The sequence below is a fragment of the Thalassophryne amazonica genome, chromosome 2 (genome assembly GCF_902500255.1).
Source record: "Thalassophryne amazonica chromosome 2, fThaAma1.1, whole genome shotgun sequence".
Taxonomy (NCBI): domain Eukaryota; kingdom Metazoa; phylum Chordata; class Actinopteri; order Batrachoidiformes; family Batrachoididae; genus Thalassophryne; species Thalassophryne amazonica.
In genome coordinates, this window is record NC_047104.1 from 105988064 (window position 1) to 106010904 (window position 22841).

General features: G+C 42.7%; 1 long non-coding RNA gene across 5 annotated transcripts in view; it reads right to left on the reverse strand.

Moving 5' to 3' along the window:
* The window catches only part of LOC117528532, a 30813-nt gene extending 9160 nt beyond the window's left edge, over window positions 1–21653 (reverse strand). The window contains exons 1-2 of one of the 5 annotated variants that reach the window (XR_004565810.1): window positions 21619–21653; window positions 10797–10802 (exon numbers count right to left, since the gene is read on the reverse strand). This is a non-coding gene — a long non-coding RNA (uncharacterized LOC117528532). Of the gene's footprint in view, window positions 1–6219; window positions 6231–10796; window positions 10803–19559; window positions 19608–21608 lie in introns of those variants that run through there. The other 4 variants (XR_004565807.1, XR_004565802.1, XR_004565812.1 and 1 more) reach the window with 4 other exon arrangements.
* Window positions 21654–22841: the final 1188 nt, after the last annotated feature.

Below are 22841 nucleotides of genomic sequence, written 5' to 3' on the forward strand. Positions count from 1 at the left end.
AAACCACTGCTTAGGGAAATATCACTTAATTAATCTGACTACTTCTGTCAAGGTGAAACAGACCCCTGAACCATATTAATCCAATCTACACCCAATGACAATAAGAACAGCTATAAAGTGTTTCATGAGAAACTTCAGAAAATGTCCAATCTCCCTGTGTTGATGAAAATGTGTGTCGAGGAGAACAGATGCACACCAAGATTTAATGGGTCATGATTTAGTTTATGTCTCACCCCTATTCAATTCAACTCAATTCAATTTTATTTATATAGCACCAAATCACAACAAACAGTTGCCCCAAGGCGCTTTATATTGTAAGGCAAGGCCATACAATAATTACGTAAAAACCCCAATGGTCAAAACGACCCCCTGTGAGCAAGCACTTGGCGACAGTGGGAAGCAAAAACTCCCTTTTAACAGGAAGAAACCTCCAGCAGAACCAGGCTCAGGGAGGGACATTCTTCTGCTGGGACTGGTTGGGGCTGAGGGAGAGAACCAGGAAAAAGACATGCTGTGGAGGGGAGCAGAGATCAATCACTAATGATTAAATGCAGAGTGGTGCATACAGAGCAAAAAGAGAAAGAAACACTCAGTGCATTATGGAAACCCCCCAGCAGTCTAAGTCTATAGCAGGATAACTAAGGGATGGTTCAGGGTCACCTGATAAGATTTGTGGGGCCAAGTACAATAAATTCAGTTTTATCTGAGTTTAAAAGCAGGAAATTAGAGGTCATCCATGTCCTTATGTCTGTAAGACAATCCTGCAGTTTAGCTAATTGGTGTGTATCCTCTGGCTTCATGGATAGATAAAGCTGGGTATCATCTGCGTAACAATGAAAATTTAAGCAATGCCGTCTAATAATACTGCCTAAGGGAAGCATGTATAAAGTGAATAAAATTGGTCCTAGCACAGAACCTTGTGGAACTCCATAATTAACCTTAATCTGTGAAGAAGATTCCCCATTTACATGAACAAATTGTAATCTATTAGATAAATATGATTCAAACCACCGCAGCGCAGTGCCTTTAATACCTATGGCATGCTCTAATCTCTGTAATAAAATTTTATGGTCAACAGTATCAAAAGCAGCACTGAGGTCTAACAGAACAAGCACAGAAATGAGTCCACTGTCTGAGGCCATAAGAAGATCATTTGTAACCTTCACTAATGCTGTTTCTGTACTATGATGAATTCTAAAACCTGACTGAAACTCTTCAAATAGACCATTCCGCTGCAGATGATCAGTTTCAAGAATTTTTGAGAGAAAAGGAAGGTTGGAGATTGGCCTATAATTAGCTAAGATAACCAGAAGGGTATTTAAAAAACTAGATAACAGCTTCCTCATATGTTTTCAGTAGTATTTATTGCTCACTGAGTTTAAAGTGTGCTGCATACATTTTATCCATTTTAGAATCCATAAATTTATGATTGACCTTTTGGTCTGTTGAAACCGCAAATACACTTCTACCAAGATTGCTTACACCCGCCTTGAACTTGACTAGATCTGCCATCATTAAACATGCGTGCAGTATTTACCCAAAGTGTATAAAGCCTGGATAAGTTTTGGGTTTCTATCATGTTGGATTTTTTAAATTCTGCCTTTGTGTAGTACCCCTCAGGTTTCAGGAATATGAGTTTTTGTGTAATCATGGAGAGTTTTGTCAGAACTTTATCAGCTTTGTCACAAACGTTTTGCTGTGATGCATAGAAAGGAAGAAGACATTTCAGCTGACAGTAGCATGAACAACGATGACAGATGTGATATAGACACAACAATTCAGCACATGATAAAACCAAGAAATAATGTAGTGTAAACAGTGATGAGACAATATGCTGCAGGTGTGTAATTGTCAAGCAGGTGCAAGTGCGAAAGCAAGAGAGACAAGGCAGGGTGTATGTCCACAAACTAAAACAAACCACAAGTGACCAGAGAGACACCAGATGGCTGTGCACTATGAGATGAAAACTAAAGCAGCAATCAAACATAAATCAAACTAAAAACACATCTAATCCCCAGAATAACTCAAAAACAAAAAAGAAAACATGATAAGACAAGCACGTAGACAGGATTATAACACCTGTAGGATTGTTTGGATTTGTGGTGTGTTATTTGAGGTTTGGAATGTAAACTCTGTGAAACAATCAGAAAGTTTACTTTGCTCACCCGTCCAGTTTTTTGGTCAAAAGTCACTGAAAATTTGTCCTCTATCTTGGGATATAGCATTACCTTATCTCCTAATTTATGTTTACTTGGAGACACTGCAGTTGTTGAACTGCCAACTAAACAATCTAAATCTATACTTGTAGTACTGACTATTGCCAAAAAACAATTTTGCTGAATTGGAAAGATAAACAGTTAATCAATATTAACCACTGGTCAAACCTCCTTTTCAAATATGTATCAATGGAAAAATATCTGCTTCATTAAAAAACCAATTACCACAGCTTAATGAAACATGGTCCTTATTTATCAACTCATTAAATTTGAATTGGAAATTGGAGGTCTGTTTTTTTTTTTTTTTTTTTTTTTTTTTTTTGCCTGTTAGCGAATGCCACTCTTGCACCTGTTAAAGTACTATATTAATATTAGATTGTGACTTGTTCCTATTATTGTTGACCTACTGACTCTTCTTTCTTGTGCTGCAGATCCAGGTTGCAGCTTAATGTGGTACTCTCGTCAGAGATTGACACTATGTGTTTTTTTTCTTGAAAATCATTGAATTGGTGGAGGAGATTGCTTGTGTTTTTTAGAGTGGGTGGCCCCTCGGATATGGTGGAGTTGTGCGGCCTGTGCGTGTAGAGATGGTTTGGTTGTCCGGGTGTGGAGTCCTGAGTTTGCTTGGGGATTTATGGTCGGGGCTGGGGCTTCGGGGGTCTGGGGAGTTTGCTTTCGAGGCGTGCCTGGTGGCTCTGCGGGCTTCTGTGTGGGTTGGACCGGTTGCTTGCCCGCGCTCCCTGCTGGCTCCTTCCTTGCGGGGTGTGGGTGAGCCTCTGTGCCTGGGGGGGTGCTGGGCAGCGGGCTGGCCTGCCTGTGGGGGCCCCTGTGCCGTGCCACGGGGCTGCTATTCCTACTGAGGGGTGGAGTGGTGGTGATGGGGTGGTTAATTGGGCGGCCATTGTTCCTTTTCATGTGGGGGTTTGTCCGCTCTGCTGTTGGTGGGCTGGGGTCCGGTGCCTGGGTGGGGGGTGGTGCCTATCCTGTGGGGCCCGCCTGTCTCCCTCTGCCTCCTCGGTTGGCTCATCTCATGCCTTCCATAGTTTGGGGACTGCCATGCAGGGTGGCTCTTCCATCTCTGGCTGCCTGGGCCCCTGTCCACCCCTGTTGGTTTGTTCTTCCCCTGGGCTTCCGGTGCTCCTCCGGGACTGCCCGCATCCCCCATCTCGTGGTTTCGCTGGCGCCTCCATTGGATCTGGGGTGGGCCGCAGGACCCTGTGGAGCCAGTGTGTGTGGCCCGCTCCCTGCACCGCGCCTCTCCCTTCAGCTGGCTGCTTGGGGTTGGGCCTCACATGTCACCCCTTTTAATGCACTTCACCAGCTTAGTACATGCACGCACATCATATTGGGTTTTAAGTAGCACATTATAGGGTTCATATAGATTTGCGGTCAGGTGTTGGGGATGGGTTTGCCAGGGAGTCTGTGGTGCAGCTGTGTGCTGCAGCCTCCCACAGTGATCTAGGTGGTGTAGTTGAGGGCCCCCCCCCCCTTTGTGGGTCGGCACCCTATGCGCTTCCCTTGGGTATGGGGTTGCTTCCTGTGCATCCTGTGCATCACTACTCTTAGCTTCATAGTGGAGTCTTGGTGGCTTTCCTCACTCTTCTACTTCTTGCACAGTCACTCAGTTTTTGAGAATTGTCTACTTCATGCAGATTTACCATAAAGTGCCATACTGTTTGTATTTCTTTGTAAATAATGTAAATAAAGTCCAAAACATATTCAGTGTCAGCAAGAAAGAAGAAAGTTTACGTCTCTGATTTTGTATATTTCCAAGCAAATACACCTGTGTCCCGAGCTGGGTTTCCATTACAGATTTGCCCAAAAGTGAAGGGATATTTTTATAATCTTGACAAAACACAACAGCAAAATGTCAGGGTGAGGGAATGAATAAGAGTAAAAAGGAGTGACAGCTGGGTTTTGTCCACTCACAATAACTGTCATTCCAGTGAAGCTCTTGCAAGTACTTCAAAGCTAAGTCCAGTTAATTATTACCATTTGGTAGTTTTTTTTTTGATTCAATATTGCTGTAGAGCCACCTTTTATGAGATTTAATAAGCTCTCCATCTCTTGCTCCATCTACACATCCCATGCAATGTGCAGTGCATCCGGAAAGTATTCACAGTGCTTTACTTTTTCCACATTTTGTTGTTACAGCCTTATTTCAAAATGGAGTAAATTTTTTTCCCCTCAAAATTCTACTCACAACACCCCATAATGACAACATAAGTAGTCACAGCCTTTTGTTGATGCACCTTTGGCAGCAATTAGAGCCCCACGTTTTCTTGAATATGATGCCACAAGCTTGGTGCACCTATCTTTGGGCAGTTTTGTCCATTCCTCTTTGCAGCACCTCTCAAGCTCCATCAGGTTGGATGGGACCATTGGTACACAACCATTTTCAGATCTCTACAGAGATGTTCAATCAGATTCAGGTCTGGACTCTGGCTGGGCCTCTCAAGACATTCACAGTTGTCCTGAAGCCACTCCTTTGATATCTCACCTGTGTGCTTTGGGTCATTGTCCTGCTGAAGGATGAACCATCACTCCAGTCTGAGGTCAAGAGTGCTCTGGAGCAGGTTTTCATCCAGGATGTCTCTGTACATTTCTGCATTCATCTTTCACTCAATCCTGACTAGTCTCCCAGTTCCTGCAACTGAAAAACATCCCCACAGCATGATGCTGCCACCACCATGCTTCACTGTAGGGATGGTGCCTGGTTTCTTCCAAACATGAGGCCTGGCATTCACACTAAAGAGTTCAATGTTGGTCTCACCAGACCAGAGAATTTTGTTTCTCATGGTCTGAGAGTCGTTCATGTGCCTGCCACAGGGGCCTTGTTTTTTTTTTGTTTTTTTTTTGCTGTGCTTGTTAGTTGCATGTGTAATTGTGACATGATGTGCTGTGCTGTTTTTTGCATGTGTAGTCGCAATGTGATTTGTTGTGTTGTGGTTCTTTTGCACATAAGTGTTCTTGCATGTTTTTTTTTTTGTTTTTTTTAATGAAATGTAGATGGTAGTAATTGGCCTCCGCCCTAATTGCCCCAAGAACTTTTACCATTGGCCACTGTGGCCCACAGACTGGGTTAAAAGTGCAGAGATTGTAGGTAGGGGGGAGGAAGTTGGAGCGAGGAGACGCGCATGAGAGTCTGGGACGCAGACACGGAGACGGAAGTAGGATGCAAGGTGGAGAGACAGGAGACACGTACAACGCGTTAGGAAAGGGACGTGTCCCAGACTGCTTGTGCCTGAGCCCTCCCTTTGATTTGTGCAGCTTGCTGGGCATGGAGGCATGGGGAAGGAGAGACGCGGGACGCAGCCGGAGGTGCAGGGGACGGAAAGGACGAGATGTATGGGCAGCGCCCGTCAAGAATAGTGGAGGCCTGACCTAAGCCCCGGGACCTCTCGGACGTTACGGAGTGCTACCTAAAAAAGAGGAATAATTTTTTAGTCCCCCATTGTCCCCGCCCAGTTCTATGCAGAGTCCCTTTCTTTTTTTTAAAAAACAGGACCCCTTGTGATCTTTTTTCATTGGGACTTTTATTTTTTTCCTTTTTTATTATTATTAGTTCTGATCAGTTGTAGATATTTGATATTGACGTTTTATTGTCTTGGTTAAACATTTATTTATTTTATTTGTGGATAAACTGCTTCCAATTTTGTGAACACTATTTTGGACTGTTTCTTAGGAGCCATATTTGGTGATCAAAAGGCCCTGATTGGTGACATTATTTGGGGTTGTCGGCAGGATCACCAATACTACTGTTAAGAAATGGACCCAGCCCAACCAGGCACCAGTGCAGCTATTAATGCAAATTTTATGATGCCATGGTTTATGGGGGCCGCATGGATTCCAAAATTCAATGGGGAAGCTGCAAACTTTGGGGACTGGAGAGCCCAGGTGGAAGCAATGTTGAGGGTGCAAGGTCTAAACCCACAGCAACAGGCAGATTTTGTTTTGGGAGCCTTGAAAGGGGAAGCCAAGCAGGAGCTAATGCGAGCTAAACCAAATGAAAAGGACACTGGAGTTAAGGTATTGGATTCTTTTGCAAAATCTCTACGCTAAGTCCGCCACAAAAGCACAATTATTTGTAAATTTTTTAAACTGTAAACAGAGGGCTGATGAACCAATTACTGCTTTTATTTTATGCCTCCATCAAGTGTTTTTGAGGTGGCAAGATGCTGACTTAAACGGACCTGGGGAGGAGGACGACCTGCTTCTGGACCAGTTTATGGTTGGACTCCATAAAGGGCCGCTTAAACAGGAACTCAGTTGCCAAATGCGGCGTAGAGATGATATGACTTTTAAAACTGCTTGTAAAGAGGCTCGCACCTTGGAGAAAGAGCTTGAGGAAGAGGATGATGTGCTGGCGTCAAATTGTGTTGCAGCCTACGCCCCATCTAGGCAAACCACCTTCAACAGTGACAAACTAAGGGAAGAGATTCACTCTGAGCTGAAGGAGGAGCTGTTGGGGGAGTTAAAGAAGGAAGGAAGAAGAAGAAGAAGAAGAAGAAGCACAGTTGAAAGCTATATCATCTGCCATAGTAGAGGATATTAAGACTCAGCTCCAAGTTCCATCTCCAACCCCACAGTCTCAAATGGGACATCCACGACGAAGGACTCCCTCCTACCAGTGGGATGAACAAAGGAGACCTATTTGTCGAAGCTATGGCACTGTGGGGCACGTCCAGTGCCACTGCTCCCAGAGATCTTCCAGGCCGCAGGATTTTTAGTTACCCCTGCAGCTGAGGGCCAAGTAGTGGGGGGGTTTCGGAGTCCAGAGCACTCTCCAGAGTCCAGAGCACTCTCCATATAAATTATAAATAACTTTTTAATGATATGCAATACAAACTTACTTTTTTTTGCTGAAAAGTTAACTCCGCGGACTTTCGAGCCACCGTCCACCATCTTTCTACTCCTCATAGTAGCTGTGTGATGACGTGCGCACTGTGAGTCCAATCATAGGGCAGATTCACCTCATGTGACACACCAAAGATTATTTTTATTATTATTTTATTATTATTTTATTATTTTGCTCCAATGCGCCCTGCGTCATTACGCACAGCAAAAGTGAAAGTGAGCAGACGGAGCAGACGGAGAGCCTCTCATACAATCTCATGTGCTCAAACAGAGTGTGTGAATATCAGGATTGCTCGACTAGTTTTCCTGTGAATGTTCCTGGGTAAGCCTGTTGCAAGCTCTCTGGCTCCGGCTTAAAGCACTGTTTACCATATCAATGGAGCGAGGGGAGAGGGGCCGCTCCTCAAACTGAATGAGCCTCGAAGTGTGAATGTTGCTTTCAGAGCAGGAGAGAACAAACACACAGTCAACTTCATAGAAGGAGAAGTTTGTGATGTGACCTTTGTGTAATAGCAGACATAAATTGCTTTGAGATGAAGACAAACAAAGCGCATAGACCATTTTGTATATATTGTTCAAAATGTGCATTTGTGTTTATTGTTTAAACCTTTTTGTTGTACATTCTTTCACACAAGAGCCAAAATTACCTTTATAAAATGTCAAAACAGTTGTTTATTATAGTTTGCTGTGTGTTTGAATAAATGTGTGTGGAAAATTATTTGCCGCTTTACTGTTTCCTTTCTTATTTCTGATTGTAAACCTTTATTACACTTATAAAACACAACTATAGCATATATATTTTGAAAGTACAGGTTGTCCTGAAAAAAAAAGACATAAAACTTGATTGTGGGATGCAGGGAGAGCTTTTAACAGCAATAATAAAACATTTATGCCAGGTGAGTGAACTGTTCAAAAAAATGCCCTCGGACCCCAGAGGGTTAAAGTAAATAATTGTACAACCCCTTTTATACTTGATACGGGGTCGCAAGTATCTTTGATGAGCCAGACTTTGTTTTGGAAACATATGGAAGGGATTAAATTGACAGCCCTGCAGAGGTCCCTTGGCTAACCCTGCGGGCTGCTAAAGGCCTACAGATTCCATATATTGGCTATGTGATTGTAAATTGTGTAGTGGGAGGAGTTAACATCTACGAAAAGGAAATTATTATTGTGGAAGATGGATGTCTTGTGCCAGAGAAGGGAATCCTTGGTATGAACATTATTCAAGATCTTTGGTCTTCACTTACCCAGGGCAACCACTTGGGGCTAGCGGCCTTCAAAACCACTCTGCCTTCATCCGAAGGAAAAGTGTGGACCAAAGCTTTCACAGAGTGCCAGCGGCTTGCCATCAGTGTGCCCCGACCTACAGTGGACGGGGTTGCCAGACATCCATGCCAGCTGCCTGTGACCATCCCCCCACACACGAAGGTGGTGCTATGGACACAGGTAAATGATATTCCTACAAACTGTGCTGTTGTTATTGAACTTCCCCCAAGCAGTGATTGGGAGTGGCTGGTTGGGCAGACTTTAGCCACCATAAAAGATGGACGAGTACCCTGACAGTTCTGCAATCCCAATCCTTACCTTGTAGAGGTGCCTCAGCAGCTACTGTTGGCCTGAGTCACTGAAGTGGACACAGCGGTAATCCAGGGGGAGCAAGACCTTGTGCTGAACAGTGTGGCCCCTGACGTTATAGAGGTGGCAGTAAGATGTGTTGCCGATATAGCTGAAACACAGAATGACTTGTACTTGCTAAAAGCAGCAAAATGGTATTCTATGTTGGACTTGGCGAGTGGTTACTGGCAAGTTGAGGTAGACCCAGCTGACCAGGAGAAAACTGCCTTTACCACGCCTTTTGGTCTTTATGAATTTGAGAGGATGCCCTTTGGGCTATGCAATGCACCCGTGATGTTCCAGAGGGTCATGCAGCAGTGTTTGGGCCATATAGTAAATGACTTTCACTTATCAATCATCACTCATCTTCAACTGCTTTTCCGGGTTCGGGTCGCGGGGGCAACAGCTCCAGCAAGTTATCAGCTCCACTGGGTTATCCAGGCATTCCAGGCCAGTGTGGAGATATAATCTCTCCACCTAGTCCTGAGTCTTCCCTGGGGTATCCTCCCAGATGGACGTGCCAGATGGTAAATGACTTTCTGCTCATTTATTTAGATGATGTTGTGGTGTTCTCCTCTGATTTTGACAGCCACCTGTGCCACCTGGAGGAACTTTTTGCGAAGCTGCAAGAACATGGGTTGAACCTGCAGCCTCAGAAGTGCTGTCTTTTCCAGAGAACCCTGGGGCACGTGATCAATGAGGAGGGAGTAGCCAGTGACCCAGCAAAAATGGAGGCGGTGAAGGACTGGCCTGTCCCTAAGATGGCAAAACAAGTGAAGTCATTCCTTGGGTTTGCTGGGTACTACCGCCGCTTTATACCAAACTTCTCTATGATCGCCCTGCCTCTTAACACTTTGACCCATGGTACTGCTCAAAACCGAATAGCTCCAGTTGCCAGGTCGGAAGAGTGCCAGTAGGCTTTTGATAAGCTGAAGGAGGCCCTAGTAAATGCCCCAATTCTAGCATATGCAGATTTTTCCCAATCTTTTTGTCTCGACACGGATGCCAGCTTTGAGGACCTAGGAGCAGTACTTGCACAGGTACAGGACGGGAAGGAGAGGGTTATTGCCTGCGCGAGCCGTAGCCTCCAACCAACGGAATGTAATGACCAAAATTACAGTTCGCTTAAGCTAGAGCTGCTGGCACTAAAGTGGGCGGTCACAGAGAAATTTAAAGATTATCTGTATGGTGCAGAATTCACAGTTTTTACTGACAATAATCCACTGATACACCTGGATACAGCCTGTCTGGGTGCAGTGGAACAAAGGTGGGTAGCTCAGTTAGCTATAACTTTAAGTATACCTTAAAGTATCGGCCTGGCACTCAGAACAGGAATGCAGATGCTCTATCCCAATTACCTGAGCAGGATGATGGCCTGGTGCAGTCACTTCAAGTTATGGCAGAAGATGGAGTATCGTGGGAAGACGGGCAGAAGGCTGACCCTGTCCTCTGCCATATAAGACTGCACCAAGAGCTGCAGTGAGTGTGCCCTGAGGTATGTGCTGACACTTCCAAATTTCTGAAAGGCCTTATAAGACATTGGGACAAGATTGAAGTAGAAGATGGGGTGCTGAAAAGGCGATGGGAGGATGTGGAGACTGGGTTAGGGCCTACCACGATGGGATGGGCCATCCAAGCAGGGATTGAACAAAAATGATTCTCCAGCAACGCTGCTTCTGGCCTGGAATGGAGGAAGATTTGGAGAAGTGGTGCAGCTCTTGTCCTCAGTGCATGTATAATAAATCTGGGCCTGATGGCAGGGCCCCATTGAAACCTATTCAGACCTCCTACCCTTTTGAAGTGGTAGGCATTGATTACCTGTCCCTTGGTCGCCAGGAGGACAGGTATCAATACATATTGGCTATGACCAACCTGTTTTCAAAGTATGCGGTTGCAGTGCCTACTCGGGACCAGTCTGCAGATATCACCACCAGAGCATTATACAGTAATTAGATCTTGGCATTTGGCTGCCCAGAACGGATACTCTCCGATCGTGGAGCGGCCTTTAAATCCTCCTTTATGAAGCAGCTTTGTCGACTGTATGGGTGCTGTAAAGGTAGAGCGACGGCATACCATCCCCAGGGAAATGGTGGTTGTGAATGATTCAACCACACCCTATTACAGTTGCTTAACTCTCTCCCGGAGACCCAACAGCGATTTTGACCAGATAAATTGCCAGCCCTAGTACAGGCTTATAATAACACTGTTCACAGCACAACAGGGATGACTCCTCATTACGTGTGTTTGGTAGACATGCACGGCTACTGTTGGATTGGTTGTCTGGTTGGGCCCCCACCATAGACACTCAGAGCCTAGAAGGATGGGCCAGACACCACCAACAAGCCCTGCGAGGTGTGTATAAGACTGTAAAAGAACGGACAATTCTCCGTCAACATCAGGACCAGACTAGGTACAATCGACGGGCCCCACTCCCGCCTGGGCAAACGGGTATTGGTTCATAATTTCTGCCGGAGGACTCGAGGAAAGCTGTCCACTGGTGTCCAGACCCATATGTAGTGGTCTCTCAGTTCTGAGAGGACTACCCAGTCTATTATATTCGTCCCGAAGGTAGGGAGGGCCTAACAAGTATATACCATCATAAGAACCTCCGCCCTTGCCCTTTTGATTTGTTACAGCAACCGGGCGCCGAGCCAGAAGAGAGGCCGAAACAACCTCAATTGCCACATCCCACCTTATGGCTTCCCAGATTGACAGTGGCCCAAATGACTGTCCCCCCACGAGAACCGCCCGGTGAATCCTATTCCACCTGGCTCTCCAGAACAAACACCACAAGTAAGACACTCTCAGCGTGCAAATTCTGGCACAGATATCGGGTATGATTGGCCGGGACCACCAATGTTAAAGGGGGTAGGGAGGATGTCACAGGGGCCTTTTTTTTTATTTACTTTTTTGCTGTGCTTGTTAGTTGCATGTGTAGTTGTGACATGACGTGCTGTGCTGTTTTTTTGCGTGTGTAGTCGTGATGTGATTTGCTGTGTTGTGGTTCTTTTGCATGTGTGTGTTCTTGCATGTTTTTTAATGAAATGTAGATGCTAGTAATTGGGCTCCGCCCTCATTGGCCCAAGAACTTTTAGCATTGGCTACTGTGGCCCACAGACTGGGTTAAAAGCATCGTGGTCGGAGGCGCAGGGGATTGAGAGGACAGGACGCGTGCACAATGCTCACTATATGGTTAAGTAAAAGGGACGTGTCCCAGACTGCTTGTGTGTGTGTGTGCGTGCATGTCGGAGATTGTGTTTGACCTTGAGCCCCTCCCTTAAATCTGTGCAGCTTGCTGGGTGTGGAGGCACGGGGAAGGAGAGACGCGGGACGCGGCCGGAGGTGCAGGGGAAGGAGAGGACAAGACGTATGGGCAGCGCCCATCAAGAATAGTGGAGGCCTGACCTCGGACGTTACGGAGTGCTACCTAAAAAAGAGGAATAATTTTTTAGTCCCCCATTGTCCCCGCCCAGTTTTATGCAGAGTCTCTTTCTTTTTTTAAAAAACCAGGACCCCCTTGTGATCTTATTTTGATTGGGACTTTTATTTTTTCCTTTTTTATTATTATTAGTTCTGATCAGTTGTAGATATTTTATATTGACATTTTATTGCCTTGGCTAAACATTTATTTATTTTATTTGTGGATAAACTGCTTCCAATTTTGTGAACACTATTTTGGACTGTTTCTTAGGAGGCATATTTGGTGATCAAAAGGCCCTGATCGGTGACATGCCTTTTGACAAACTCCAGGGGGGCTGCCATGTGCCTTTTAATAAGGTGTGGCTTCCATCTGGCCACTCTACCATACTCTACCATACTTCTGGAAGGTTCTCCCCTCTTCACAGAGGAATGCTGGAGCTTTGACAGAGTGACCGTCAGGTTCTTGGTCACCTCCCTGTCTAAGATCCTTCGCCCCCAATCGCTCAGTTTAGACAGGTGACCAGCTCTCGAAAGAGTCCTGGGGGATCCGAACTCCTTCCATTTACAGATGATTGGAGGCCACTGTGCTCATTGGGACCTTCAAAGCAGCAGAAATATTTTTGTGCCCTTCCCCAGATTTGTGCCTTGAGACAATCCTGTCTCAGAGGTCTACAGACAATTCCTTTGACTTCATGCTTGGTTGTGCTCTGACATGCACTGTCAACTATGGGACCAGGAAGCAAGTTGGTAACATCTCTGCAGACCCCTCACTCCCTGGACACACACTGTTTAAACTCCTCCCCTTTGGTCGACGTTACAGAGCTCTGTACATCAAAAAAGACACAGGAACAGTTTCTTTCCACAGGCCGTCACAATGATAAACAATTTAACCTGCCAAAAAAACTCACTAATTCATGTACCTCACGTACAACTTCAATCCGTTTGTCTGTTTCTCCTTTGCACAAATTTTTTATTCCATATTTTATTTGCACATTTTTACTGTGAATTATTTAGTGTTTAGTGTATATTTGTACATGCTCATACAGAGAGTGCAGTTGAAACTGGAGTCAAATTCCTCATATTCTAGTAGATTCTCTGCGAATAATGGCTATTCTGATTCTGATTATTTGTAGACAGGTGTGTGTCTTTCTAAATCATGTCTGATCAACTGAATTTAAGCCAGGTGGACTCTAGTTAAGCTGTCGAAAAACATCTTAAGTATGATCAGTGGAAACAGGATGCACCTGAGAAAAATTCTGATGTTCATGGCAAAGGCTGCAAATACTTATATATGTGTGATTTCTTTTATTTTCCAATTTGAATAAATTTTAGCAAAAAACAAACAAACAAACAAACAACAACAATAACAACAACAAAAACAACAACAACAAAAACTTTTTCACATTGTCATTATGGTTGTGTGTAGAATTTTGAGGGCACAAAAAATTTATTTCATCCATTTTGGAATAAGGCTGTAACATAAAAAAAACTGGAAAAAGTAAAGTGCTGTGAATACTTTCTGGATGCACTGTACTTTAGAATGTTATGTGATTCTTTCTGTGCGTGACCAATAATAGCATAAAAATCTTTTTCTTGCGGTTTTAAGAAATAAGTGCTTTTGAAATTGCCTGGAAAACCACTTCATGCGAGTGGAAATATATTGTTGAAATGCATGTATTTCCATGAGGTGTATAATCTCTTCATTGCTTCAAATTGTGCAAATTGGGTATTGGAAAGCTGCACCACACTTACTACAAATCTATCTTCAAGCCAGTGAGGATAAACTTATCTATCTATCTATCTATCTATCTATCTATCTATCTATCTATCTATCTATCTATCTATCTATCTATCTATCTATCTATCTATCTATCTATCTATCTATCTATCTATCTATCTATCTATCTATCTATCTATCTATCTATCTATCTATCTATCTATCTAAACACACACTCACACCCAATTTTAGCATGTTGATGGTATTTACATTACATACATTATTACATAAATAAATAGGTGACGTAATATATATTTTGGATATGTATTGTTCTCAAATAGAGAAACTATATGTAAGGAATAAACGAGATAAATACTACTCTAATAACAAAAGACATTACAACTTTCTTTTCTTTTACATTTTACAAAAGATAAGATCTGAAGGGCCTTTCGGTGGTGGATGAGGAGGGGATGTGGGAATATAAAAAGCAGGATGACTGACACACTTAAGTGGTTCATTCCCTAGAGATCCTGTGGACCAGTTTTTATTTATTTATTTTCGCCACTCCTGTTTGTCTTCTATTTCGGTCTTTGCAGGATCTGATCCCACAGTGTTTCATGAAAAGACTTCTGGTGCAGCTCTCTCGAACAAACAGGATTTGGGTTTAAAGGCAGAGTTTCTAAGATTCATTCATTAGATCTCACAGTGACCAAAGAAAGTTAACATAAATGTTAACGGCATTGATTTGGATTAAACTGTTATGGTAATAGAAAGTGAGATTCCTTGAGTTCAATAGCTCTTTTTCCAAGAATAGAAAAACAAGTAATACCAGGCACCTTCTGATAGTGAGGATTAAAACTGTGACAGAAAAGCTTCACTTAAAACAGCTTCATCTTCTTTCTCCACATTTAGTTCTGACTGACAAAACTTGGAAATCCCAAATGTGCAGACATTAATATTTGGAAGTTTTGAGAACAAATGTTTGCTTGTTGTGAACAGCATAGGCAACACACAGTTGTTTCTCTTCATTATACTGAATTTATGATTTAATGAATTCACATTAGCAAATGAAAATAAATAGACTATAAAACTATTTTGTATCGTGCTGTAGACCTAAAATGTGTTTTCAGGTTGCTATTGTAAGATGATAACCAAATCACCTTCGATTTTTCTACTCCAAAACGGTGTAGAAAATAAAAAAAATATTGTCATGGGGATAAAGACTGGATGCATGAAAGTGGTTCATTTCAGTTCTTCAGATGCCATTTTTTGAGCAAATATGTTGTATTTCAGCTGCTTTTACAACCTAAACAAGCACTCAGAAGCAGAGGTTAAACCAAATTAATGAAAAGACAAACAGATGGACAAAAGAATTTTGGCATCAACAATATTAGTGAGCTGATTTCTGCATTTCAGTCACATTTTGCTTCACAGCACTGAGACCCAGGTGGAAAGACGATTTAAGACAAAAGGGAATGAGGCACAATGCTGTAACACAGCCTGTCACACCTTGACGGTTTAGCCAGTGTATGACCATGTATGAAAAATATACAGAATATGTTGGTGTACATCAGTTATGGGTAGGTTTTTAGGTTTTAAGTTAAGAGCATGTTGAAGCTTGCTGATGTATAGCGAGTATGCCAAAAAATTTTGGGCATGCACAATATTTTCGATGCATGCCAGCGTATGAGTCAGACATCCCACATATGTGGACCATAAGTTGTAGGTAAGTTATGCGATTGTTGACACACATTTCCTGTATGTTACACAGCACGGTGGGTAGTGGATCTTTATCCCAATGGGACTAACCTGGTTAAATAAAGGTTAAATAAGTTGAAATATGTCCATTGATGCTGTCCACTGATTGGCTCAATATTGAAAACTGCAGTCATGCAAACAGTTCAGACTGTTACAAATATTAAAACCATTCACACACAGAGCAAATATAAAGTCTTAATCTTACCTGTTCATTTCAGTCTGATTCATCATCACAGCCTGATGGAAACTTACAGCCTCCTGATTTTGGAAACCAACGTCTGAAAATAATTTAGTTCCTTGTCATGACTGAAGAAACGTAGCATTTGAAAAGAGGTCCCTCTGTGTTTTGTGCGTTTCTCAGCCTGAACCAGAAAACGCCAGCGCTTTGTGTCACAACAAAAAATTTACTTATTTTAAAAGTTGAAAGAGTCACAGTGCCTCATTTATTCACGGCAGTGTTTACCACAGCCATCAGTCCATTTTTCAGCATTCTGCAGGCGATGAAAAATAAATCCCGTGATCCACCAAGACAAAAATAAAATAAAATTTAAAAAATGTTAAATTACTCTGTTTGGCCACTGTGTGGAGGGGACAGGCCGCGCGACAGTGTATGCATGCTCAGTGACGTGCATGTCACTATCTACGTGTTCTGCCTGCCAAAGAAAAGGGTTTTGCCAACAGTGGAAACGCAAGCCAAGCCAGATTTAACCGTTCTGACCTGGACCGCTCAGTGGAAATGGGCTGTCAGCATTCGCTGGCTAAATTGTCATGGTGTGACAGCTGCATAACTTATTCAACATACCCACCGTATTCAACAAATTTCTCATAAGTCAGCATGTGCTGAGTAAATCTTCAAGGTGTGACAGGGCCCTAAATTTAAAGGTGACTACAAAGCAGGGAACATGTAACAGAAACTATGAACCATGACCCAGGGACCGAGCATGAAAAGTATAAATATACAGAGAAACCATAGACTGTATATATACTGGACAGAGCCTATGTGATGTCACCCACTGGTTTTCTATAGAGACCATATAGAAACCCAAAATAATCCCTTTTCTGGGCATCACCATGTTGAGAGCCCAGCCCGTACTGGTTCACTATGAACTCATGAATGCATAAAGGGGAGGAGCGTAGATGGCTCCCTGTGTGACGAAAAAGCCTGAACATGCACCTCTCTTTGACCCACTAGCTAACAGGCTGACCTTGGTTCAGGTGTTCATTACCTCCGCCAAGGAGGTTATGTGTTATGTTTTTTATGTTGCGTTTGTTTGTTTGTCTGTCTGTCAGCAGGATAACTCAAAAAGTTTTGAACGGATTTTGATGACATTTTGTGGAGTGGTTGGAAATGACAAGAGGAACAAGTGATTAATTTTAGTGGTGATTCGGATCATGATCCTTTTCCTGATGCTAACGCGTTAGCATGTCTATGGCATTTTCAATGTTAAAAGTTAGCATTAAGCAGTTGCAGCTGTCATCACGTTCGGGTGCATTTGTTTTCAAATTGTAATATTTCTTAAATTTGTTTTTTTATATATTAATAATCTAATGATTATTATATACAATTTTAGAGAAAGAGACAAAAAGAAATAGATCACTGTGCCAAGGAGAGAATCTCTTTAGGGTCAGTGACCCTATGGCCTTGTTTAGAGAAGTGTTTCATAAATGTTAAAAAATTAATATATTTGCAGTTTAGTTGAATAATAAATTGAATTTTGTCTCTTATTTGTTTTTGTCTATAAGCACATGCAATATCAATATCAGTGCTCAGATGACAGTAGCTTCTGGGAAAGGTGCAAGTTGCAATAAACTGTGATGCCAAGCGCTAAGGATACATGCTATCCAGTCACAGCAGATGAAACTTTTTTTACTAGCAAACATCATTGTTAGACTTTTTTAGGTTCAATGATTCCACGGCGTGTAGATGTTATGGCATCAGTGACCTCATGGCCTTGGCGGAAGTTTGCACTCTCTGAGTGCTTGTAGTTAAATCATATTTTTGGGGACTGCCCCATGGTTATCCTAATAGTTTGCTACCGTAGGGACAGCAATAATTATGAACCATGTAATCATGCATTAAGTAGACTATCAATAGCTGCAAAAAGTGCTAACACCATTAGCACACAACATTAAATAAGTCCAATTCCACTCAGCATTAATACTGCAACATTGACGTCTTAGATGATCTGTTAGGACATTTAACCACAGAACAATCCAAATTATTTCTGGTGTTTGTAATAAAATACTCCAAACAGACACAACAACAACACAAAAGCATGTGGCCGCTGCCAGCAAACTCTGAGTTATGGTCAGAGGCAATAAGGGGAGGAGTCCCTGAAGTCAGCAGCTGTCACCAAAGTCAACCACACCTACAATTTAACAGAATTCATTGCTTAAAACGTCTTAAACTAAGAAGGTAGAAACAAATTCACCTCCTGCACAGTTGTCTTTGAGGCGGAAACTATCGATAAAGCCCAAAGCCATTGTTTGTACCAGGCTGTAAACATTTTTATTTCTGCTCTAAATTTGGACATTTTAACATGGAGTCCTATGGGAAAGTGCTCTGTTACTGAGCCAACCTCAAGCGGCCAGACATGGAACTACAAGAACAAGAGTGCTCCGAGAGCACAATATCCCCAGATGGCAAATGCTGCTTTGGTACATGTGCTTGCTACATTCTGGTAACATTTCATTGAGTGCTATTAGGTGATGGTTCCTCCCCACAGCATTGCCCATCATCCAGTCTATGCAAGCATTAAGCAGTGCAGGAACTAGAACACATACACCAATGGAACACCAACATCCACCAACTGAACACTAGTGAAAACCCCATTAGACCATCATGAAACAGGTTAGTTTTACCCTATTGATGATGTATTCTTTTTACAGTAATCCTGCTTAGTATGAGAGGAGCTGCAGATTCAGACATTTGGTGTATGTGCTTAGCTGAGGAGCCAATGGTGCAAAGCTACCATCTCTGGGGGAATGACTGTACGCCTCTAAGTCACAATCTTGCCTAGACGAGGAGATACCGATGTGCCCTGGATTTTCAGTTGACCCTGTCATTACTGGACCACCTTCTCCTGGGGGCCCAGTGAGCACAGCCATTCTTCACTGGACTGGGGCATGACTGGATATGTGGCTGCTCCTCTCCTTCCTTACACCTCATGTTTGTGGAGAACCTGGTGCTAAATCACTTGCAGATTGTCCATGCTTCACCTGGCTGTGGCAAAGAGATGGTTACTTTAGAGGGGTGGTGATGGACCAGTTGCCTGCCTGGCTGGTTGCCATACAGGACATAAGTTGGTTTTATGGTGTTGTGGATGCGGTGAAGTGTAGCACCAGCACATGCTTCTGGACTTGACTTCACTTGTGGGCATTTGCGCTGACCATGATGGTGAGTCTAATGACATAGATGGGGTGAATTTCTGGGTCACAGAGACCTCATGTCCTCCTTAGTACTCCTCCATATGAGGCCAACCATGCCTTTGTTAAATATTCATTCCCTGTCCATAATTAAGTGCTCATTATTTGAACTTGAAGAGTGCTGTGATTCCAAATTTAATGCACTTCTAATGCATGGGGTGATAGTCGCTGCTAACAGCCAGGCTGAATGATGAAAGGTGGGCACGCGCAGTCATACCCATTCTTTCTCAACTAAACAGGTAAAAAGAATTCATGTTTCAAATGAAAAATTTACAGCCGTTGTTCATTTTTTTGAAGAACATCTGAGGTTTTGTATTCTACGACTGTACAACATTTTGAACAAATGTCAAAGAGAAAGAGCTTGTTATTGCACAGCCTTTTAATTCAAATCCTCTGTGAAAGTGAGCTTCTTTTATTTTGCTTCATCTGTTACTGGAGCTGCCACAGCACAATCAACACCCACACAGGAAATAATGACACGGCAGCCAATTTAGGTGATAAGACACATGCAGGGCATGAATACACACACACACACACACACACACACACACACACACACACACACACACACACACACACACACATATATATATATATTATATATATATATATATATATATATAAAATAAAAATCAGCAAGCTGATGCCCAGGGGCAGGCAGCTCACATGATAATACAAGCATTGTCCTGCAGCTGCATCACTATCAATTAAGTCCACAAGGATGTCAGTGCATCAACACTCTGTTGCCTGTTTTCAAAAACTTAAAAAAGAGTTATGAAATACATAATCATTTCCTTCTTTGATGTCAGGCATATTTCATTGTGTGTTTGTTGTTATATGATCCACATTATGAAAAACTGAGAATTACACTCACACTGTTTTGACTGATGTGCACGCACGCACATTCGTGTATGGCTCAAGGACCCGACTGCGATGTAAACACAGGGAGGGTAAACACGCAGGCAGCCATTGTTATTATCCTGTTTGTATAATTTGCGTTATGAATTGCTCACATCAAAGGCGCTGTCCCTTGAAATACTTCCAGTGATGGAGAGCGGGGGGGGACAGCTGTGGAGCCCCTCCCACTGAGATGCGCTGAATGTCTGCGGGGCCTTCAGAGGATGTAGCTTACACAGAGATATCCTCCGATGATCTATTATCCTGTCATTGTGCAGTTTATTTATTTATTTATTTTACTTGACTGTGTTTCGTGAAAACAGCCAGTGTTTGGATTTAAAACTTTAAAAAACAAAGCTGAAAAACTCCTTAAGTTGCTGTCCATGGTGCTGAAGTGCTCCTGAGTGCGTGAGTGACTGTCAGCAGTGTCTTGTTCATTCATTTTCTATTGGTGCTTACGCCAATCGGGGGGGGGGGGGGGGGCTGGGTGCTGGAGCCTATCCCAGCAGTCATAGGGCCAGATGTGGGGTACACCCTGGACAGGATGCCAGTCTGTCACAGGGCCACATATACACAAACAAAGTCATTCACACCTGCACTCCATTTAGTTCCCATTTAATCTGACCTGCATGGTTTTGGAAGTGGGAGGAAGCCGGAGCACCCGGAGGGAACCCACGCGAACCTGAGGAGAACATGCAAACTCCACACCAAAAGGACCAGACGGGAAGCGATCGCAGGGCCGTTTTGCTGTGAGGCAACGGTGCTAACCACTAAGCCACTGTGCCACCCACAGTGTAATCTTATCAACATGAATATTTCAAAGAATGAATGTTTGCAATAAAACACTACATATGACAAATTCATGTAAATTGTTAAATTGCTGTTTGTTTAATTGAATATCATCCTGTAATTTGAGAATCATTTGTCTGTTTCTGTCATCATTCCAGGTCCTGTGGCTTATCTCCATCAAACCTGGTAACTGGATGAACCCAGAACTGCCCTTAGAGGTTTTCTTTTTGTAAAGTCAAAGGTCATTAGGATCAATGGTTAAAATTACATTTTTTCACTTTGAGGTACACCAATTTGAATATGTGGACAAAGACTGATCCTAGAATTGCCCTAAAATGGTTTGTTTTTGAAAAGGTCAATATTTTTATTGCCACTTCAGTGTTCACCAAATGCGGTGATCCCACGACCTTCTTGTCATGAGGTAACAGTGCTAACCACTAATCCACCATGCCACCCTGTCAACTCATTTTTCTGAAAATTTAAAAGGTTTTATGTAAGTTGGTGCAAAGAAAATGATCACTATATCATATGTTCAAGAGTAAAAATCTTTGAATTTTGGCAAAAATTGCTCCAAAACAAAATATAAAACTCACCTTGGGTCTCAGCACATGGAGGTGTACTGCAGGTTTTCTGTCTGAGTTTACCTCACAGATTAATTAACGCACAATCACTGAGAATGAATCTGGTTCTCAGTGGTCATGAGCAGCAGCAATTCAGTTATGTTTTCCGGTTTTAAATGAAAGTGATTACGCATCTTTGAGACCAATCAGTAAAAACAGCACCATGATTTTTTTTCTTTTCCTTTCAACTCAAGGATTTTTTATTAACTATTGGTAATAGGTTGCAATGTTCACAGGAATTTGTTCTCTCTCTCTCTCTCTCTCTCTCTCTCTCTCTCTCTCTCTCTCTCTCACACACACACACACACACACACACACACACACACACACACACACATGAAGATAGAAAGAATGACAGACAAAAACCAGCATAATATAATAACATTTTGCTTATGAAAGATTACACCACTAAAATTTAGAGCTTTTGTAAGTGTGCTTATATGATAATTTGACCATAACGGTACTTTGATGTCTCAAGTCACTAAATCTATTTGTCAACAAGAGCAATCAGAGATATCTGACATCGGCAACTCCAGATCGGGATCACCTTCAGAATCAGTGGAGTCTTCCAAGCCCTAATATCTATCTGTAGTGAAAATTTTTTCAAAATCTGTGCACTAGTTTTGGCGTTAAACCTGCTAACAAGCAGACAGGCAAATACATACTGTAAATAAATAAATGCCAATGATTTTATTACATCCTTGGTGGCTGTAATAATTACAGTTAACAATGAATATTCACATCAGGCACTGATATGAATCAGTGCTTAAATACTGGAACTGTGAAATATTCCCAAATCACTGCTGGAAACAAACAGTCAAGTTACCACAAATCACCAAGTAAAGGATATTTGTTTCATGATTTCAAGTGTAGGACGCCCCGTCCAGTCAGCTCAGCTCTGGCAGAATGCAGTACTGCACACGTTTCCACTGCCAGCACACCATAGAGCCACCTTTGGTCCTGGATGGCAACCACCCAGACAGACAACCAGTCCATCCCTACCTCTTGAAAGTAACCATCTATCTGCCACAGCCATTGAAAATGTTGGCATCCCCTGACCTGCTCCACTCACTGGAGTCCTCAGTGCTCATCCGTTACTTGTGTGATGGATCATGTCTAGGAAAATGCACCACATGGCCAGAATGCTGTAGATGTTCCTTCACAATGCAAATGATACTCTTCACCTGAACCTCCACAAGCAACTGCTGGACACTTCTACAGTTGACAAAGATCCTCTGAAGTACGAGGGCTGTCAATAAAGTAACAGTCCTTTTATTTTTTTCAAAAACTATATGGATTTCATTCATATGTTTTTACGTCAGACATGCTTGAACCCTCGTGCGCATGCATGAGTTTTTCCACGCCTGTCGGTGACGTCATTCGCCTGTGAGCACTCCTTGTGGGAGGAGTCGTCCAGCCCCTAGTCGGAATTCCTTTGTCTGAGAAGTTGCTGAGAGACTGGCGAGTTGTTTGATCAAAATCTTTTCTAAACCTGTGAGACACATCGAAGTGGACACGGTTCGAAAA